The following is an 18641-nucleotide window of genomic DNA, read 5'->3' as shown; positions in this document are numbered from 1 at the left end:
TCCTATGACCTCCCGGCTCTGACCAGTTTTGAAAGGCCACGCACAAATGACACTAAGATCTGACATTTCTGCCATCCAAGCAGTGGCTTACTGCCTCTGGATGCTCCTCCATTGCTTTTGTCCCAGGAGTGTCTTCTCCACATTGGGATAAATGCCTCATTGGCATTTCCCTTTAGCTGGTTGCTGGACTCGAACTCAGGGCCTGAGCACTGTCCCTCAGCTCTACAGCTCAAGGCTAGCACTCTGCCACTTTGAGTCCCAGACTCAGGGCTTGAATGCTGTCCCCTAACTCTTCAGTCCAGGGCTAGTACTCTGCCACTATGAGTCTTGAGCTTGGCGCTTGAGTACTGTCCCCTGACTCTTTAGTCCAGGGCTAGTACTCTGCTGGCTGAAGAGAGGTGACAGTCTCACAGGGACCTTTGTCTGCCCGGGCTGGCTTCGAACCAGTTTGCAGATCAATGCGTCTTATGAAAGGCCACTTTACTCCAATTAAAAGCAACAAGGTGGTCAACATAGAAGTAGCTTTTAAGCATGCTCTTACCTGAAACTTATTAAGAGTCAAAGTTACATCTGACAAACTTGTAAGGATCCTCTGTGCTTTGCTCTGGGCTTGCTGGAAACTTAAAAAACCTATAAGAGCAAGCTAGAATAGCAATTATTTTGGTAATTTTAATTTTTCCCTTTGTGCACATTGAGGCCAATGTCAAGAACAATTTTACATTTAAACTTTATATCCAAAAATCCATTTTTTTAATTAATTTTTTTAAAAGCCTCTTATTAATCACCTTTAATATTTCATACTTTAGTTTTCATTTGCGTTTTGAAAAGATCCCTTGAAATCTTGAGGCCAGGTGTCACTCATTGCCTCTTGGTTGCTTGTTTTAAAGCAGACACACATTAAGATTTTTAAACTCAAATGACAATTTTTCCTTAATGTAAAAATTACAGTCACCATCATTATACCACGAGGCTAGACTTAACACCTCTATAACTTTCAAAAATATCTTAATTGTAAAACATTAAAAGCAAGCTACATTATACAAATAACTTTTTAGCTCCCTTTTAAGGCCTTCCTAATTTTAATGTTAACACATTCAAGGGGCAGTTTTAGCAATACTAATCAGATCATCACATCACTTATTTTAACCATCATGTTTTCAGTGTCTGACTGCAGAGAAAAGAGAGAACAAAGATGGGCCGTTCGGCCCCTTCTATGGAATGGGCACACCCAATCTGACTCTTTAGGGTTAGATGAACTGCGTTTGTGCCAGCTTACCCTCTTTCACCCTGCGTGGACTCTTCCCAGGGCCTGTCCCACCATGCATGGCCAGCTGAACTGCACTTCTGTTGTTCACCCCTTACCCCTAAAGATAGGTCTTCTGTTGGTTTCTTTTCTCCATCTCTTCTCTTGGTTCTCGAATGAAATACAGTTTTAGACAGACAGAACAGGTAACATCTTTGACAGTGTTAAACTAACCTTTACATTTAAATTTTTAATATTTATCTCCAAATTTTAGCCAAGGGAATTAGATCTCAAACTGCCAATGCATTTTTGTTAAGCCAGATAATTTGATTACAGTATAAACAGTCATGCATTTTAAAACATTAGTCTTTTTAAAATACCAGGTTTTCTAATTTGCAAGTTAAAGAATCTTTACAAAGCCATTTAAAACAATGTGAAGATTTTTTTAAAATCTTTGGTAATGTCCAAACCTCATAACCTTTTGAATTTTAAATTTAAACTCACCCAATTGTTACAGCATGCTGACAATTCTTATCTTTGAACATGTTCACGGACACACACAAAGCACTCACACAGATCTTAAAGCGCGCAAAAATCAAAATCAGTCGTACGTACACCTTTTAAAGTTCTTAAACAAAAATTTAAGACAGTATTTCTTTTAACTAGGTACCTTTGTTGGGCTTTATTTTCCCAGAGCTTGCTTATCTAGCAAGGCGATTCACTAATTAGTCTTTTGAATCCCTTCTGTAGGAGGAGGGCTGGGGGAGGGGGTCACCTAAAACTAAACTGTCCAGATTTTTACATTGTCAGGACTAGTTGAAAAAGTCCAAACCAGGCACACAGCCTTTTACACCCTCCCTGCTAGCAGCCTGCACAAGGAGAAAATGCAGCCTGAGGCTTGAAGGGAACCAAACTAGCCCAGTAACCTTCCATGCCTCACAGGGAGGGTGGGCATAGCAGGTCTGTGACCCAGCCCAGCTGGAACTTTTATTCCCCCAGAGATGTTTAAATAAATAACAAAAACACAGATAAACACAAAAACCAAGGGTCCACATTTAAAACTGGTACCAATTCTAAAACAGAACTAGACAAGAACTGAAGGCTGAGTTGGGGACTAATGAGCCCCAGTTTATCCCTACTGGAACTCTGTGCTGTTCTCACTCAGCAAGCTGAATCCAGAGGCTACTGATTGAGCCTGTCACACTCACCCAGAACTTTCCTACCCCAGAAAACATAAAACAAACACACACTAAAGTTAACAATACAACCAAGTGGCCACAAAGACAAAATCAAGTCTCAGTGAATGGGGCGACATTTCACCACCATTCACTTACCAGGGGGCTCAAACCCCCTATTTACCTCCGGAGGATTTTTTTTTTTCTTTTTTTTTCCTGCAGACGTTGACCCAGGGGCCTTCCAAGGCGGAGGAGAATTCCCAGTCATCTGGGGCAAGGGAAAAGAAAAATCCCTAGCGGCCGTCCCCTCAGACTGGCAGGTTCTCCCCCACGCTCAGACCCCCTGAGCCAAGGCCCAAGGCTGAAATCTAACTGGGGCCACTCACAGGTGGTCAGTGGCAATTTCATAATTGACAAACAAGCAAGTTCCTAAAACCTGACAATCTAGGCTCAGGCTGTCCTTCCAGTGCTGTAAAGTAAGGCTAAGGGGGGGTTGTGACAGTCTGTCCCATGCTTAAATTTTAACAAACACAAAAACAATACTGACAACACTTAGAACATTTAGCTTCGCTGCGCGTTTTTGCTAACAAACTGAAAGCAAAACCTGATGGAGACTTTATTGAGAGTCCGGATCTCTCGTCTCCCAGATGAACCACGCGTCCAAAAGGACCGGGTTCCAGATGGGCCACTTTTTCAGGCCCTCGGATGAGCCACTGTTTCAGGCTCCGGATGAGCCACTGTTTCAGGCTCCGGATGGGCCACTTTTTCAGGCCCTCGGATGAGCCACTGTTTCAGGCTCCGGATGGGCCACTTTTTCAGGCCCTCGGATGAGCCACTGTTTCAGGCTCCGGATGAGCCACTGTTTCAGGCTCCGGACACCCCCAAGACGTCTCCTGGGGGTTGCGGTCGGGAGTACGAGCTCGTCAGCTCCTCCACGGGTCCGCCAGATACGGACGAGTACGGCCGAACTCACCAGATTCGCAAGCGCACAGTAATTGGACACACAGATTGACTTCAAACAGCACACAGACAACACTCAGACAATACACAGACGCTGGCCAGCTTACCTCCCGAAAATGGGTCGGTGGTCCCTGGGTGGGGGTCTCTATCCCGGACGAGCCCCCACATGAAAGACCCCCGAAGGCTTGGGGTGTCCTTCAGCCTGAAGAGACCCTTCCCCAAGGAACAACGAGACCACTTGTGCGGATGCAATCAGCAAGAGGTTTATTCGGGCATGCCTCGGCTCCCAGGTGCACTTAACCACGAGATCCACAAGGTTCGAGTCAGGTGTCTGAGAACCGGTTACACGGGTACCCGGGGCGACAAAGTCTATCGGGAGACTTGCGCGCCGAGTGCTTGAAAGCACCCTCTTTTTATGGACAGCAGAAGCGAGGTTACAGAAGCGAGATGCGTGGTTACAGGGGGATGATTGGTTATTTTCAAATTACGCTCAGGATAGGGATTGGGCAGGTTAAGCTGGCCAGATGGGGTAGGTGGGGTTGGGGGGGGGAGCTGACGTGTCGGTACTTGCCCTGACATGCCGGTACTTGCCCTGACATGCCGGTTCTGGTCAGAATGCCCCGAAACTTCTTGTTCCCTAATTTTGACAAGTGATTTATTACATCCTGCCCTACCCTGCCATTAGGGTTAAGTTTTACAGGAAGGGACAGGTGGGTCGGCTATTTTCCAGGAATGTCTGGCTTTAAGGCATGTACTAGGGTCAGGCTAGGGTCTGCAGGCGGTGACTCAGAGGCTCGAGGTTTCGTTTCCTGGTTAGCGGCCTGCGCTTATCCTGCCCCACCACCCCCTTAGGTATGCAGGGTAAGGGGCAGCAATTTTCTTGGGGTACCTAGTGGGCAAGCACGGGCTGGGGTCTTTCAGGTATGTGTAGCAGCTAGGAGGCAAAGAGATGGGAAGTGAGGCCTGAATCCCAACAGCCCCTCCAAGGGTGCATCCCAAAGACCTAACTTCCTTCCATAGGGCCCCACTTCTTAATGGTTCTATGGCCTCCCAGTGACAACTTAGGTTAGGGAACTGAGCCATTAGCAGAGGGGTCTTTGGGAGACATTCTAACGGCAGTTATAACACAACAGCAAATGCAGAGAAGATCGTTCTCCAAATTTCCTTTATATGCCTGAATCAGGCCTGCCAGATGGAACTCAATGATCACGAGGCCTTCTCCATAGGAATCTCCTCAACCAGTGAAAGTTAACTCACAGGAGACTGGAAGCTGACAGTCTGTGTCACAGGCTATTCTTCTGGGAGCCCATCTGTTCATTCTGAAAATCATCTTGTCTCTTAAGTTTCCTTTGTCTATCCCTTTTTCCATCTCCCTTGTGAGGAGAGTATGGAAGCTTCTAGATCTCATTAGGATCGGGAGTGTTAACTTTTCTTCCCGTAATGCCCCTGTGAATGTAGCAAAGCTACATTCTTTTTCAACTGTTAATCAGCCTGTTCTATTTTTATAGACTCAATTATCAGATCTTACGGGTGGAGAGGCTGAGTCTTGCCTTCTCTGTGAGGGGGGAAATATAGCTGCCTGCTTGCAGCAATGGTCTTTGAAAATCAAATTTGATTTTTGTGGTTGTCTCTCGCAACACAATTTGGAAGGCTGGACTTTAGTGAGGAAGAGAGAAAGAAAGAAGGAGACTAAGCAAAACCAATGGGGAGAGCAGAAAGAAGAGGAGATGAGAGAGGGGAGGGGAGGAAGCCAGTCACCCTTTTATCAGGAACACACCTGTGGTTACAAATGCACCCCTTAATAACAGCATGAGTCCATTTGTAAGGGCAAGACTCTCACACCTAATCTTTCGTTAATTAACTCAGTTTTTAAGTAGTTGTACAAAGGAGTTGCCATTTCACAAAGCAGTTCATGAATACAATATATCACCTCTTAAAGCACAGTTGCACTGGGGAGTTAGTTGATAACACACAAACTTCTGGGGAGGGGGAGGTATTTGAACTATAGCACCAAGAATCAGAGACATTGAGCAGTAACTATAAGGGGGAATTAAATAAAACCAGGTTAATTCAATCTTAGTTCATAATCCTGCCTTATTTCCAGTTCCCCGAGGTTGATACTTAGAAATGAGGTGATCGTTACAGGCAGCCTGAGAAACACAATTCTCCTATCCATTCACATGGATCCACTTAGCCAGCCAAAATAGACTACATGTCTATTTATTGGTGCAATAGTCCACTGGGAGGCAAAAATGACAATGTGAAGTAGTATGTGAGATGACCGAGTATTTTCTCAAAACAGATCTTTGGATTATTCTTTTTATTGGTATAAGAAATCAAGGCAGCACTTTGCTGTTAAATGGCAACTCCTTTGTATAACTACTTGAAGATAATAAGCACGTATTTTAAAACGTTAAGTCATTGAGCCTTTAACCTCTCCCCTTTCACAGAGGAAGAACTTTATTATTTATTTGTTTACTTTTGTTTATTTCTCAATCTCCAGTGAAAGCCAGGTCATTTTAGCATCCTGAGTTATTTGCAGCCATGATCTGAAATGATGTTTGCTTTAGAAGGACAGTGAATTAACTTCCCACCTTCCCTTTTTGAGAACTCCCAGACTTACACAGACTGACAGAAGAATCAGCATTCGGTCCCCATGTGACCTGCAGACTGCTCCAAAGACTCAAAGGCATTTAGTAAGTTGAAAAACAAAAATTAAGGAAGTGATTAGCACAATGAAAGGGAAATGAAACCAAATATTAGAAACCAAGTCTCATATAACCTCTAAAGAATACATTGAACACATGGTGAAAAAAAGCTCAGGAAATTTCTGTCTATTCAATGAGGAAAATGGAAACATCCTAGCATTCCTTTCAATAGATTGCATTTAATTTATTGAAATAGCATCTACATACATAAAAATGGCTACATACCTATACAAGTTACCATTCAGTACAGAGATCATTTTTCAATATATATTTTTTATTGTAAGGATACTGTACAGAGGGGTTAGAGTTACACGAGTAAGGTAATGAGTACATCTCCTATTAAGCATTGTTATCCCCTCCTTTGTTTTTCCCCTACCATCCCTTCACTCTCCACTTCCTTAACTCCTCCCTCCCCACCCCCAAAGTTGTAAAGTTCATTTTCAACAGTGTCTTGTACATCTCATTGTTGCAATGGGTCAACTTGTATCCTCAAAATCCTTTGCTACATCTTTGTGGCACAGCCTCCTTCTCTCTGTCCCAGAAATATTTCTTTCTTTTTCTTTTTCTTTTTTTTTTTCGGTCATGGGGCTTGAACTCTGGGCCTGGGTGCTGTCCCTCAACTCTTCAGCTCAAGTCTAGCGCTCAATCACTTGAGCCACAGCGCCACTTCCGGGTTTTTTTTCCACAGAAAATAATTTTTATTTCTGTGAGAACATTTTTTTTTAATTTTTATTTTTTTTATTGTGAAAATACTTTACAGAGGGGTTACAATTACATGGGCAAGATAATGAGTACATTTCTTATCAAGCATTGTAACCTCCTCCTTTGTTTACCCTTCACATCCCTTCCCAGCCTTCCCCTGCCCCCCCACCCGCCAATCCTCCCCACCCCCCACCAAAGTTGTAAAGTTCGTTTTCGACATAACGACTTGTACTTCTCATTGTTGCAATGGGTCCACCTGAATCCCTATTTAAACGACTTGCTTTTCCCCTTCCCCTCTACAAATTATACCGACATCAAATACAGTGAAAGCAGGGGTTATACTGTAGGGGAGGGACAAACAAAGCAACAAAGAAATAATCTTATAAATGTGTTAGAAACAAATGCATGAAAGAAAAAAAACATTTGAATACATATCTTAGGTTTTTCTGGTAGTTTATTGGAGATTAGAGTCTCATGGACTTTGCTGCCTGGGCTAGCTTTGAACCCAGCCTCCTAAGTAGCATTATTTTACAGGCATGAGCCACCGGTGCCTGGCCCCAGAAATATTTCTGACCATTGCTGGCCGTAGTGGAGCACGCCGGTAATCAACGAGTAGGATGGGGCCGAAGGATCACGAAATATTTCTGACCAGATATGATAATATTGTGGAAAAATATTATTAATATAGCTGTTTTTAATTAGCATTTTTAACCCATATTTTTTGTGTTGTTCAAATTGTATTATTGTTATAAAAACAGTTTGTGCAGTTAAAGTGGTTAATCTTGAGGCTGGGAAGGTGGCTCAGTGGTAGAGTGCTTGCCTTGCGTGCATGAGGCCCCGGGTTCGATTCCTCAGCACCACATAAGCAGAAAAGGCCAGAAGTGGTGCTGTGGCTCAAGTGGTAGAGTGCTAGCCTTGAACTGAAGAGCTGAGGGACAGCGCCGGGAAAATAAAAGAGTTTAATCTTTTAAATTTAAATCTTTTAAATTGTAATAACATTTTGATAACTAATTCACAAATATACTGTTCCCTCTCAAGATCTCAATTCATTCTCTTTTGTTACAGATCGAATCTACATATGTGTCAAGCAAGTAGTCTACTGAGCTACACCTATAGTCTAGTTATTTTAAAATGCAGAATATACATATTTTTAGTGGTCTAACATATGTCCGGGAAAAAATTGCTCTTGATATTTAATCTAAACAATGGAGAAGATTATTGATTGATAAAGACAGAGACTTGAAGTAAAACAGACCACTCAGTATTTGTGTCTGTATATGTGTGTGTATTAACACACACACACACACACACACACACACACACATACACAATTTTTGTGTTGCTAAAGGTTTAAACAAAAGGATCATAAATGTCTTAGACAAGCACTCTGCCATTGAGCTAAGCCACAACTCACCAATCCTGCATTTTTATATAACCCACGGACTATCCTTCAAAGGAAAAACATGTTTGCTTTATATGTTTGCTGGATATTCTCACTATTCAGTTATTCATTTCTGTTTTATTTTTATATCCTTGCTCGTTATTTGATTTCCCATGTGGTTTGATTGCTGAGGTCAAGCCCAAATCTGTCACTCCGAGACACATCTCAATCCATTTTAATGAGCTAAAATGTAATGCAAATAAACCAGAGGTAATGTGGAAAACAAAATACCACACAGTCGCCACAAAAATGGCACAGCAGGAAACCACTGGAGACCAAGAGCAAAGATTACATGAGTGACTTCACTTGTAAAGGAGGAATGCGAACAAGCGCCCCAATTCAATTCAGTCACTGGCGACGGGCAACTAAATGCGAAGGCCAAGTCAATGGGATGAGGTGGAAAGGGGAAACGAGGAGAGAAAATAGTGAGGATGGATGGGAACAGTCAAGAACGCTAGTCATTCATTACTCATTGGCCCATGCATGGTCTGAACAAGTCAATGAGCAATGAGCTTTGTGGAAGACTATATAACACACAAATGACAGGGGAAAGAAGGACGAGGGACAAAGAGATAACCAATTCCGACTAAGAATTATACACTTTTTAGGTTGGGAAAGTACTTCTAGGGTTAATGGATTCCGTTTGTTTGTTACACATATAAAAGAGATCGTTAAGGTTGTGTTCTTAGAAAGGAAGGGATGCCAATGAGGGAAGAGGTGACACTGTTCAAAATGTACTCATGTACATCACCTTAGAATACAAAGGGAGGTTGGATTTTATAGGGCATGCTGGGAAATAAAAGAGCAAAGGTTGCCATATGCTCAGGTCAGCACAGGATTGAGCTAGACCCTAAAAGAGCTCTGAGGACAGTTTGGGCACAATCCCAACACAAACCTTTCAGAACCTACAAGACAGGCCATTCAACATGCAGTGTATCACAAGTGCTGACATCATTCCAGTGTCTCCATAGATAAAGGGAAGTTTAGATCACTAGTATGACCAACATGGACAGTGTGTTCCGCCAACCCTTCCCCCACCACCACCACACACACAGCAGACACTTCTCTATTTCTGTAAAGTCAGTCCAAATCTCAATGTAGGCCACAAAACCAAACCAAAGGAGAACGAGAGAGCAGAGACCGGAAAGGGGTAAGAGACAAAGATAAGAGTTAGAGACGCTTGGCTTGGCTTGCTTAGTCGCCTAGCTACAAAATGAAAACTCTTCTGCCAGGACAGTATTTACAACTCAGAATTTAAATCGTTGGCGAGATTTATCTATTTGCGCCATCTACTGTTGAATCTTGAAATGACATGCTTCTTTGCCATCTCACAAGGGAAGGATCTGCAGTTGACTTGATCCATTAGAAACTGAATAACAGAGATGGTGAGCCAAAGGAAAGGGTGAACCAATGCAACAGTGATACTCACAAGACACTATGTTGGAAATAAACTTTACAGTTTAGGGGTAGGGATTGTGGAGGAGGGAAAACAGGAGAAAACAAAAGAGGGGGTAACACTGGGGGGGGGAGGTACTCATTACCCTACTTAATTAACTGTAACCCCTCTGTACATCACCTTAACAATAAAATAAATAAATAAAATAATGACTTTGAACAAAAAAGAAACTGAATAAAGTACAGGACAAAAACTTGATTCTATTGGTTCATAACTGTGAAAAGTGTTCCAAAGCAAAACATTATACATTCCAGGCACTGAATCAATGTTCTCCATAGTTCAAAAGGAAATCTTTAAATCTAGGGCAAGGCAGTAACTGTGATCCAACTATGTCTAGGACAGAATTATAGTTACATGTGCAGTGAGGATAAATAGAGCCTAGGATGTGGCTCCTCCTACAAGTCAATTTCAACAAGAGATCACTTGACAACATATGTATCTATTATACACAAGTGGAAGTTTTATTAGAAAGTGGGAAGGAAGGAAGGAATGGAGGGAGGGAGGGAGGAAGGAAGGTGGGTGATGGGAATCTGTTTTTATGGGAATCTGCTTTGTTCTCATAAATCCATGTTGCTCCTCTCTCAGCCCAATCTTTTGTATGTATCCAAAGACCCTATATGAAGGTCTTGCCTCTCCCAATCTTTTTAGGTATCTAAAGATGGAATATGAAGGATTGAGTCTTGACTTATTACCAAGGATCAAGCAAAGCACCGGGTGTGTGCTGATGTGCTTGTCTGCAGGCAGATCATTCTGATCTCTGCCTCTAGGAGATGAGAGCCCCCACATCCCAACATTCCACTGTGGACCTGGCCAGTGCCCTGGGTCCCAGGAGACTAAAGCCCATAAAATCCTATGAACAATGGCCAAACCCACAGGAAGGCCTGGGCCTCAATAAACAGTCGGAGACCAGCCTATTCCCTTTTCCATTCTCCTCCATTTTCCCGAAAGAAGGAAGGGGCAAAACTATGAGATAAACTTCTACCTCTTATCTCTCTTTTTTAAATTATTATTATTTCTTGAAGCACTGGGGTTTGAACTAGAGACTATGGCTTGCTAGCTGAGGACTTTACCACAGAGCCATGCTTCCAATGCTTATTTTCCACTGGCTATTTTGGCCAAGGGTCTTACTTCCTGCCAAGATGCATGTTTGGACCACAATTCTCCTGTTTTTCACTTCCCTCCCTACATGGGATTATAGACATCCGCCACCACATGCAGGGTCTTCCATTGTGTGGGATTGGTGCACTCACACTGTTGTGTAACCACCCTCACTATCTATGGGAACTCTGTACCTGTTAAACAACAACTTCCTGTTCTACCTCCGAGTGCCTGGTAGCCACTAGCTACCTTCTGTCTCAACTTTGTATTCTATTCAGGTGAATGATCTATCCTTTCGAGGATGCCTTATTTCACTTAGTGTAATGTTTTCGAGGTTCACTTATGATGTAGTGAACAGACTAGTTTAATTGCCTTGTAAGACTAATATTCCATTTTATATATACAACATTTTGTTCAGCGCTCACCCATGGGATGGATGTGAGTTTCTTTACACCTTTTGGCTATTGTTAATAATGCTTCTACAAGTAATAATACAGATGATTGAGTGGCTGATTTTCATTCTTTTGGGTATACCAGGAAGTAGAATCTTAAGATCTCCTGGTAATTTCATGTTTAATGATTTGAGGCCCAGCATACTGTTTTCTACAATGGTTGTACCTTATTACAACTTTCTCAGCAATGTTTAAGGTGGTCAATATCCTCACATCCTTCTTAACACTTAGTTTCTGCTTTTGTTGTTTTTTTTATCCTAGCCACCCTAGTGGGTGAGAAATGGTACCACATTGTGGTTGACTTTCATTTCCCCAATTATAAGTGATGTTGAATTATTTTTCATGTACTTATTAGTCATTCATATAACTTTTTTGAAAATGAAGTTATTCCAGTTAAAATCCTTCAACCATTTTTAATTGGTTGTTTAACATTTATTGTTATCCTACATATTAATCTTGTATTACTGCATATTAGTCTGGATATTAATCAGACATTTTGATACAAGATTAGTATCCCATTCTTTGCTTTGCCTTCATATTCTCTTGATATTACCTTTTGATGTACTAAATCCTTAGTTTTGGTAAAATCTAGTTGATCTAAATTTCTTCTTTTGTCACTTGTGCTTGTGGTATCTTATTTAAGAAATAATTGCCGAATCCAATGCCAGAAAGTTTTTCTCCTATTTTTTTTTGTAAATATTTTTATAGTTTGAGGATTTATGTTGAAGAATCTGAGCCATTTTGAGTTATTTTGCATATGAGAATATTAAATGTTTTACTTCATTCATTTGCACTTGAATAATCTTTTGTTTTCAATAGTACCTGCAGAAAATTATCTTTACTGAATGATCTTGTCACCATTGTTACAAAAGTATCTGAACATATATGGTAGTACTTATTTGAAGGATTTCAATTTATTTTATGAGTTTATATGTAAGTTGATATGTCAGTAACATTGTTTTGATTAATATGTCTGTATGGGAAATTTTAAAATCTAGAAGTATGAATTTTCCACCCTTGATCTTTTAAATTTGGATATTGTGACCTCTTGAAATTATGTAAATGTTTTAAAATGGATTTTGTTATTTCTATTTGATGTTTCAAAAAATGTCTTTGAGATTTTTTTGTTGTTGTTGTTGGTCATGGGGCTTGAACTCTGGGCTTGGGCGCTGTCCCTCAGCTCTTCAGCTCAAGGCAAGCACTCTACCACTTGAGCTACAGCGCCACTTCTGGTTTTCTGGTGGTTTATTGGAGATAAGAGTCTCACAGACTTTCCTGCCCGGGCTGGCTTTGAACCAAGATCCTCAGATCTCAGCCTCCTAAGTAGCTAGGGTTACAGGCATGAGCCACTGGTGCCTGGCGTCTTTGGGATTTTTGTTGTTGTTGTTGTTGTTGTTGTTGGTCGTGGGGCCTGAACTCTGGGCCTTGGAGCTGTCCCTCAGCTTTTCAGCTCAAGGCTAGTGCTCTACCACTGGAGCCACAGTGCCACTTTTGAACTTTCTCTGCTTATGTGGTACTGAGGAATTGATCCCAGGGCCTCATGCAGGCAAGGCAAGCGCTCTACCACTGAGCCACCTTCCCAGCCCATCTTTGGGATTTTGACAGAGATTGTGTTGATCCTCCAATCATTTTGATTACCTACACAATATTAAATCCTTTGATCTATGCACAGAATCATTTTCCATTTGCTTTTCACTTCTTTAATATCTCTTAGGGATGTTTTCCAGTTTGAGTATATAAATATTTCACTTCCTAGGTTAAGTTTATTCCTAAGTATATTATTCCTTTTGATTACAAATAGAACTGTTTGCATTATTTCCTCTGTAGATGGCTTACTGTTAGCATACATGAACACAACTGATTTTGTGAACTGATTTTTTTGGGGGGGGAGGGTGGGGAGTCTGGTCGTGGGGCCTGAACTCTGGGCCTGGGCACTGTCCCTCAGCTCTTCAGCTCAAGGCAAGCGCTCTACCACTTGAGCCACAGCGCCACTTCTGGCTTTTTTCTTTTTGCTTATGTGGTGCTGAGGAATCGAACCCAGGGCCTCAGGCATGCAAAGCAAGTGCTCTACCACTGAGCCACCTTCCCAGCCCCCCTGATTTTCTATATTCTAAATTGTAGATTTTTTAATCTAATAGGTTTTATGGCATCATTGGAGCTTTCTACAGATAAGCCATGCCATATGCAAAGATTAATCATTTTTCTTCTTCCTTCCCAATTTGGAGACATTTTGTTTTTCTAACCAGCACAATTGGTTGGCAGAGGGGACATTCTTATCATGTTGCTGACTTTACATAAAACTTCTCCTCTTTCATCACTTTATATGATGTAACTGTGGGTTTTCCATAACATTGTTTATTGTGTTGAAGAAATTTCCTTTATTTTTAGCTCAAAGATAATTGTATTACAAAGGTAATACAATTTTGCTTTAATGTTTTAAGATGATTTTATCTTACCAGGTCTAATTCTTTGCTGGAAACCAGCCAGTTCTCCTTCTTGAGTAACTTACTGTGTCTGTACTTCAGTCAGTTCCTTTAACCGATGTCTGTGCCCCAGGCCACTGTACATCTTCCCTAATTGCCTCAAAGACAAATACCACACAACCAAGGATATCTTCCACACCCTAGTATTCAAGAAAACTATCAAAGTAGTCTGTCTACAGCTTAAAATACTAACAACCTTGTTCAAGTCTTGTTTGGCTTTTGCTCAAAATCACTAGGAGAGCAGGAAGCCCAGACTACTGGTAAATTTCTGCATTACCATGTCTGCTTTCTATTCTCTTTGTCAGCAAGTTCTCATTCACTGTGTTTGCCAGTGACTAAGTACTTTGATTAAGTTTATTCATAATCACTGTACTCTTTTTAGTGCTATTGTACTCATAAACACCAAAACAGGGCAGTAATCTAATTATCCATCACGAAGCACTAGATAAGAAAAAAAATAGAGTGCCTACACGCAATGGATACTATTCAGCCTTATAAAAAAAGAAGGAAGCTCCATTACTTACTACACCAGGAGTACTATATGTTGAGCAAATGAAGCTAGATACAGAAGGATTAATGCTACGCGACACCATTCAGATGATGAAAGAGGGTAAACAAAACCAATAGAAGCTTATAATGGAACAAAGAGTTGGGGTAGCAGGGTTAAACCGGGAGGTATTCATTTTAGTCTACAAACCAGGTGAATGTTATAAGATAAATGATTCTTAGAAACCTACTATTTTATAGGATAGTAGTTAATAATACTGCATTGTATATTTTAAAACTTTTAAAGAACATTGATCTTCTGTTAAACATTCCTATCATAAAATATAATAATAGGTAAAGATGGTAGAGGAAACTTTGGGGAGAAGTATAGTTTTATTGGATAGGTTGTGGTGATGGGTTCATAGGTATACACTTGTTTTCAAATGTATCAAGTTGTATCCAGTAAATATTACCTACTATTTTATAGGATAGTAGTTAATAATACTGCATTGTATATTTTAAAACTTTTAAAGAACATTGATCTTCTGTTAAACATTCCTATCATAAAATATAATAATAGGTAAAGATGGTAGAGGAAACTTTGGGGAGAAGTATAGTTTTATTGGATAGGTTGTGGTGATGGGTTCATAGGTATACACTTGTTTTCAAATGTATCAAGTTGTATCCAGTAAATATTACATATCAAAATATATTATATGTGTATGTCTATCATCATACCTAAATAGGATAACTTAAGAATAAAAAATAAAACTGCGTATCTTATGACAGGAAAGAAAAATGTAATCATATATTTATTTGTATGTAAAAATTTTAATAGAATAAAAATAAATAAAAGTTTGAGCACCATCACAGGATTTTTGTGAGGAACACTGCTCTTTCAGAGGGGAAGTTTCTGTTTCACTCAGCTCAGTGGTCACCAGTGAGAGTAGAAGAGGGAACATGGCATTATTTCTTCTCCTTTTGAAGTTCTTCCTGTTTTGTTTTGTTTTGTTTTCCTATTTCCTTGGTCTGATTCACATTAGCTAATGTGGACTAAAAGTTCAATGAGCGGACATGGAAGTGAGGTTAGTAAGAGAAACTTTATGTTTTCTTTAGAGAAGGGTCCAAAAACAGAAGGAACACCTTCTAAACTTTCAGATTATACAGAGGCAGGAGCAAGTCCTTTCTCAATGATGACCATTCTCAATGAGTAGCATTCACAGTGACCCTGTATTTAATGCTCAGAGGGAAATTTGACAATCTAAGTTCACCTGGTGTCAATCACATGAATTTCCCATGCAGAGTTCTCATGATGAAAAAGTACACCTTGATTTTGATTTCCTGTTACCATGGAGATTACTCAGTCCCTCTTCATTCTATTCACAAAAGGTTTACTTCTCTGGCTCTCTAAGAGCTATTTTAACTTAAATCTACGCATGATATTGACAGTTAGATATTGAAAAAAATGTCTCAACTGTTGAACTGGAAATTCATTATTGGAAGTAGTTTAAATGTTCCTCAGCAATTAGTTCTTTTTTTTTTTGGCCATCATAGAATTGAGCAAAGTGTAATGGACATTCAATATTAATCTGACTTTTTTTTTTTTTGGTCAGTCTCGAAGCTTGAACTCTAGGCCTGGGTGTTGTCCCTGAGCTCTTCAGCTAGGCGTGGGGGGAGGGGTGAGCTTTACCACTTGAGCCACAGCACCACTACTGGTTTTCTGGTGGTTAATTAGAGTTAAGAGTCTTGCAGATCTTCTTGCCTGGGCTGGCTTTGAACCGCAGTCCTCGTATCTCAGCCTCCTGAGTAATTAGGATTACAGGTGTGAACCACCAATGCCTGGCTAATCTGACTTTTTACATAGATACATGAGAGGGAAGTGTTTCTTCAATTTCAACTTTCTATGTTTGTGATTAGAAGCTGCAATGGGGAAATCTCCATGACTGTTTTAGTCCATATAGAAGATTGTAAGACTGCCATATAGAGCTGTGGCTCAAGTGGTACAGCATCAGCTGTGTGTGAAAGAAGAAAGGGACAGCACCTAAATCCCAGAGTTCAAGCTCCAGGACCAGCACACACAGAAGAAAGGAAAGAAAGCAAGAAAGCAAGAAGAAGAAGGAGGAGGAGGAGGAGGAGGAGAGAAGGAAGGAAGGAAGGAAGGAAGGAAGGAAGGAAGGAAGGAAGGAAGGAAGGAAGGAAGGAGGAAGGGAGGGAGGGAGGGAGGGAGGGAGGGAGGAAGGGAAGGAGAGAGAGAGGGAGGGAGGGAGGGAAGGAGGAAGGAAGGAAGGAGGGAGGGAAAGAAGGAAGGAAGGAAGGAAGGAAAGGAGGGAGGGAGGGAAGGAAGGAGGGAGAGAGGGAGGAAGGAAGGAAGGAAGGAGGGAGGGAAGGAAGGAAGGAAGGAAGGAAGGAGGGAGGGAAGGAAGGAAGGAAGGAAGGAAGGGAAGGAAGGGAAGGTTGGGAAGGAAGGGAAGGTTGGAAAGGAAGGAGAAAGAAAGAAATGATGCCAGCCAGGTTCAGCAGAGACGGGAACAAGATGGCGATTCTGAAGGCAGTATGGCTTTATTTTGCCAAAGAAAACACAGCAGTGACACTGTGTTTTGCAAAAACCATCAATGTTTGGGAATGATTCTGATGATGATGATGAGACCTCCGTGAGTGAAAGCCTTCAGAGGGAAGCTGCTAAGAAGCAGGCCATGAAACAGACTAAACTAGAAATACAGAAAGCTCTTGAAGAGGATTCCATGGTGTATGAGTATGATAGTATATATGATGAAATGCAGAAAAAAAAGGAGGAAAATAATCCTCAATTGCTTTTGGGAAAAGATCGAAAGCCCAGGTATATTCACAACTTACCAGAAGCAGTTGAGATCAGAAAAAAAGGAACAAGAAAAAAGAAAAAAGAATGGAAAAGAAAATACAGAGAGAACGAGAAATGGAAAAAGGAGAATTTGATGATAAAGAGTCATTTGTGACATCTGCAAATAAAAAAACTGCAAGAGAGAGCTGAAGAAGAAGAAAGAGAAAAGAGGGCTGGTGCACTTGAAGCACATCTGGTTGTAACGAAGCAGAAAGATCTCAGTGGATTTTACAGGCATCTGTTAAATCAAGCAGTTGGTGAAGAGGAAGTGCCTAAATGCAGCCAGGTCTGGAATAAAAGAAGAGAAGGCCAGGGGTTACTCTGATGAAGTAAATTCAGAGAACAGAGTACCACAACAAAACTGCATTCTCCAAACTGGTGTGAAGGATGAGGAAAACCCAGATGCTGACAGTGATTTTGATAGTAAAAGCAGTGAGGAGGATGAAATGGAGGAAAATAAAGTGAACTACAGAAAGGAAAAGGTCACAGAGACCTCCAAGGATTACTCCAAGCATCGTAGGAATCAAACCCATTCACACCCATCTAGTGAAGAAAGAGGGCATGGTGCCAAACACCACACCACAAGTTCCAAATCAAGAGGGCATGAGAAAAGGGGAGATCAGCACCCAGTCAGGCAATGCAGAGACCAGGAGAACCATTGCAGTGACCAAGACCACCGAAAAGAAAAGGATTCTTATAGGCACCGAGATACCAACCATAGAGATTCCCACTGGAAGAGGCAGGAGCATGAAGATAAACTGAGGAGAAGAGACCATAGAGAGAAAAGTGACAGAGAATGGCAAAGGGAGAAATGCTCAAGAGAACAAGAAAGAGATAGACAACGAAATGATCATGAGAGACACAGTGAGAAGGGAGAGAAGGAAGAGAAAGCTAAAAAAAAGGAAGATGTATAAAAGGAAGGAAAGAAAGATATGAACAAATTGACAAATACAGAGATAGGGAAAAATGACAAGTAAATGAATCTTCAGAAAGAAATCGAGATAGAAAGGAAAGTAGCCCAAATGTTAGGGCAAAATATGAATTTCTTGACCAGCAAAAATCAAGCAAAATGAAAGACAGGGAAAAGGATGAAGAAAGAAACCAAGAGAAACCCATCTCTAGTTCTGAGATGTCACTGGGAACTAAACACAGATTAAGAGAGGAAAGGCAAGAAAAGGATAAGGAACAAGAAACACAAAAGGCTGTGAGCAAGTTTGGAAAGCAGAACAATGAGGAAACTCTAATGTCAGCTAGAGACAGGTACTTGGCCAGGCAGATGGCACGGATTAACGCAAAGACTTACATTGAGAAAGAAGAGGATGAATAGCTATCACAGTTGAAAGATTTGTGGAAGCACAGAACATTGTTACTCCTGGAATTGACTTTGTAAAAATTATGAAGAAGTAGATGAACAGTACTTGGGAAGAAATTCATGTTTTCATTCAGTCCTAAATCAAAAGTCGGTCCTTTTATCTTAAATATTTCTGTATATATTTCTATGTCAGTAATACATTGTTAGTTGTATCCAAAAATCATAAGTGTGTACTAAATCTGCAGGTACATAGGAAAATTGGCTCTAC

The 18641-nt window shown here is 40.9% G+C and overlaps 1 pseudogene; it reads left to right on the top strand.

The window, feature by feature from the left end:
* Positions 1-16765: 16765 nt before the first annotated feature.
* Positions 16766-18388, top strand: LOC122125221 (annotated as a pseudogene).
* The last annotated feature ends 253 nt before the right edge of the window (positions 18389-18641 follow it).

The sequence above is a fragment of the Dipodomys spectabilis genome, unplaced genomic scaffold (assembly GCF_019054845.1).
Source record: "Dipodomys spectabilis isolate Male_0828 unplaced genomic scaffold, ASM1905484v1 ptg000009l, whole genome shotgun sequence".
Classification (NCBI taxonomy): Eukaryota; Metazoa; Chordata; class Mammalia; order Rodentia; family Heteromyidae; genus Dipodomys; species Dipodomys spectabilis.
The sequence above is the reverse complement of the archived record's forward strand: the minus strand, read 5'-3'. Positions and strand labels throughout refer to the sequence as shown.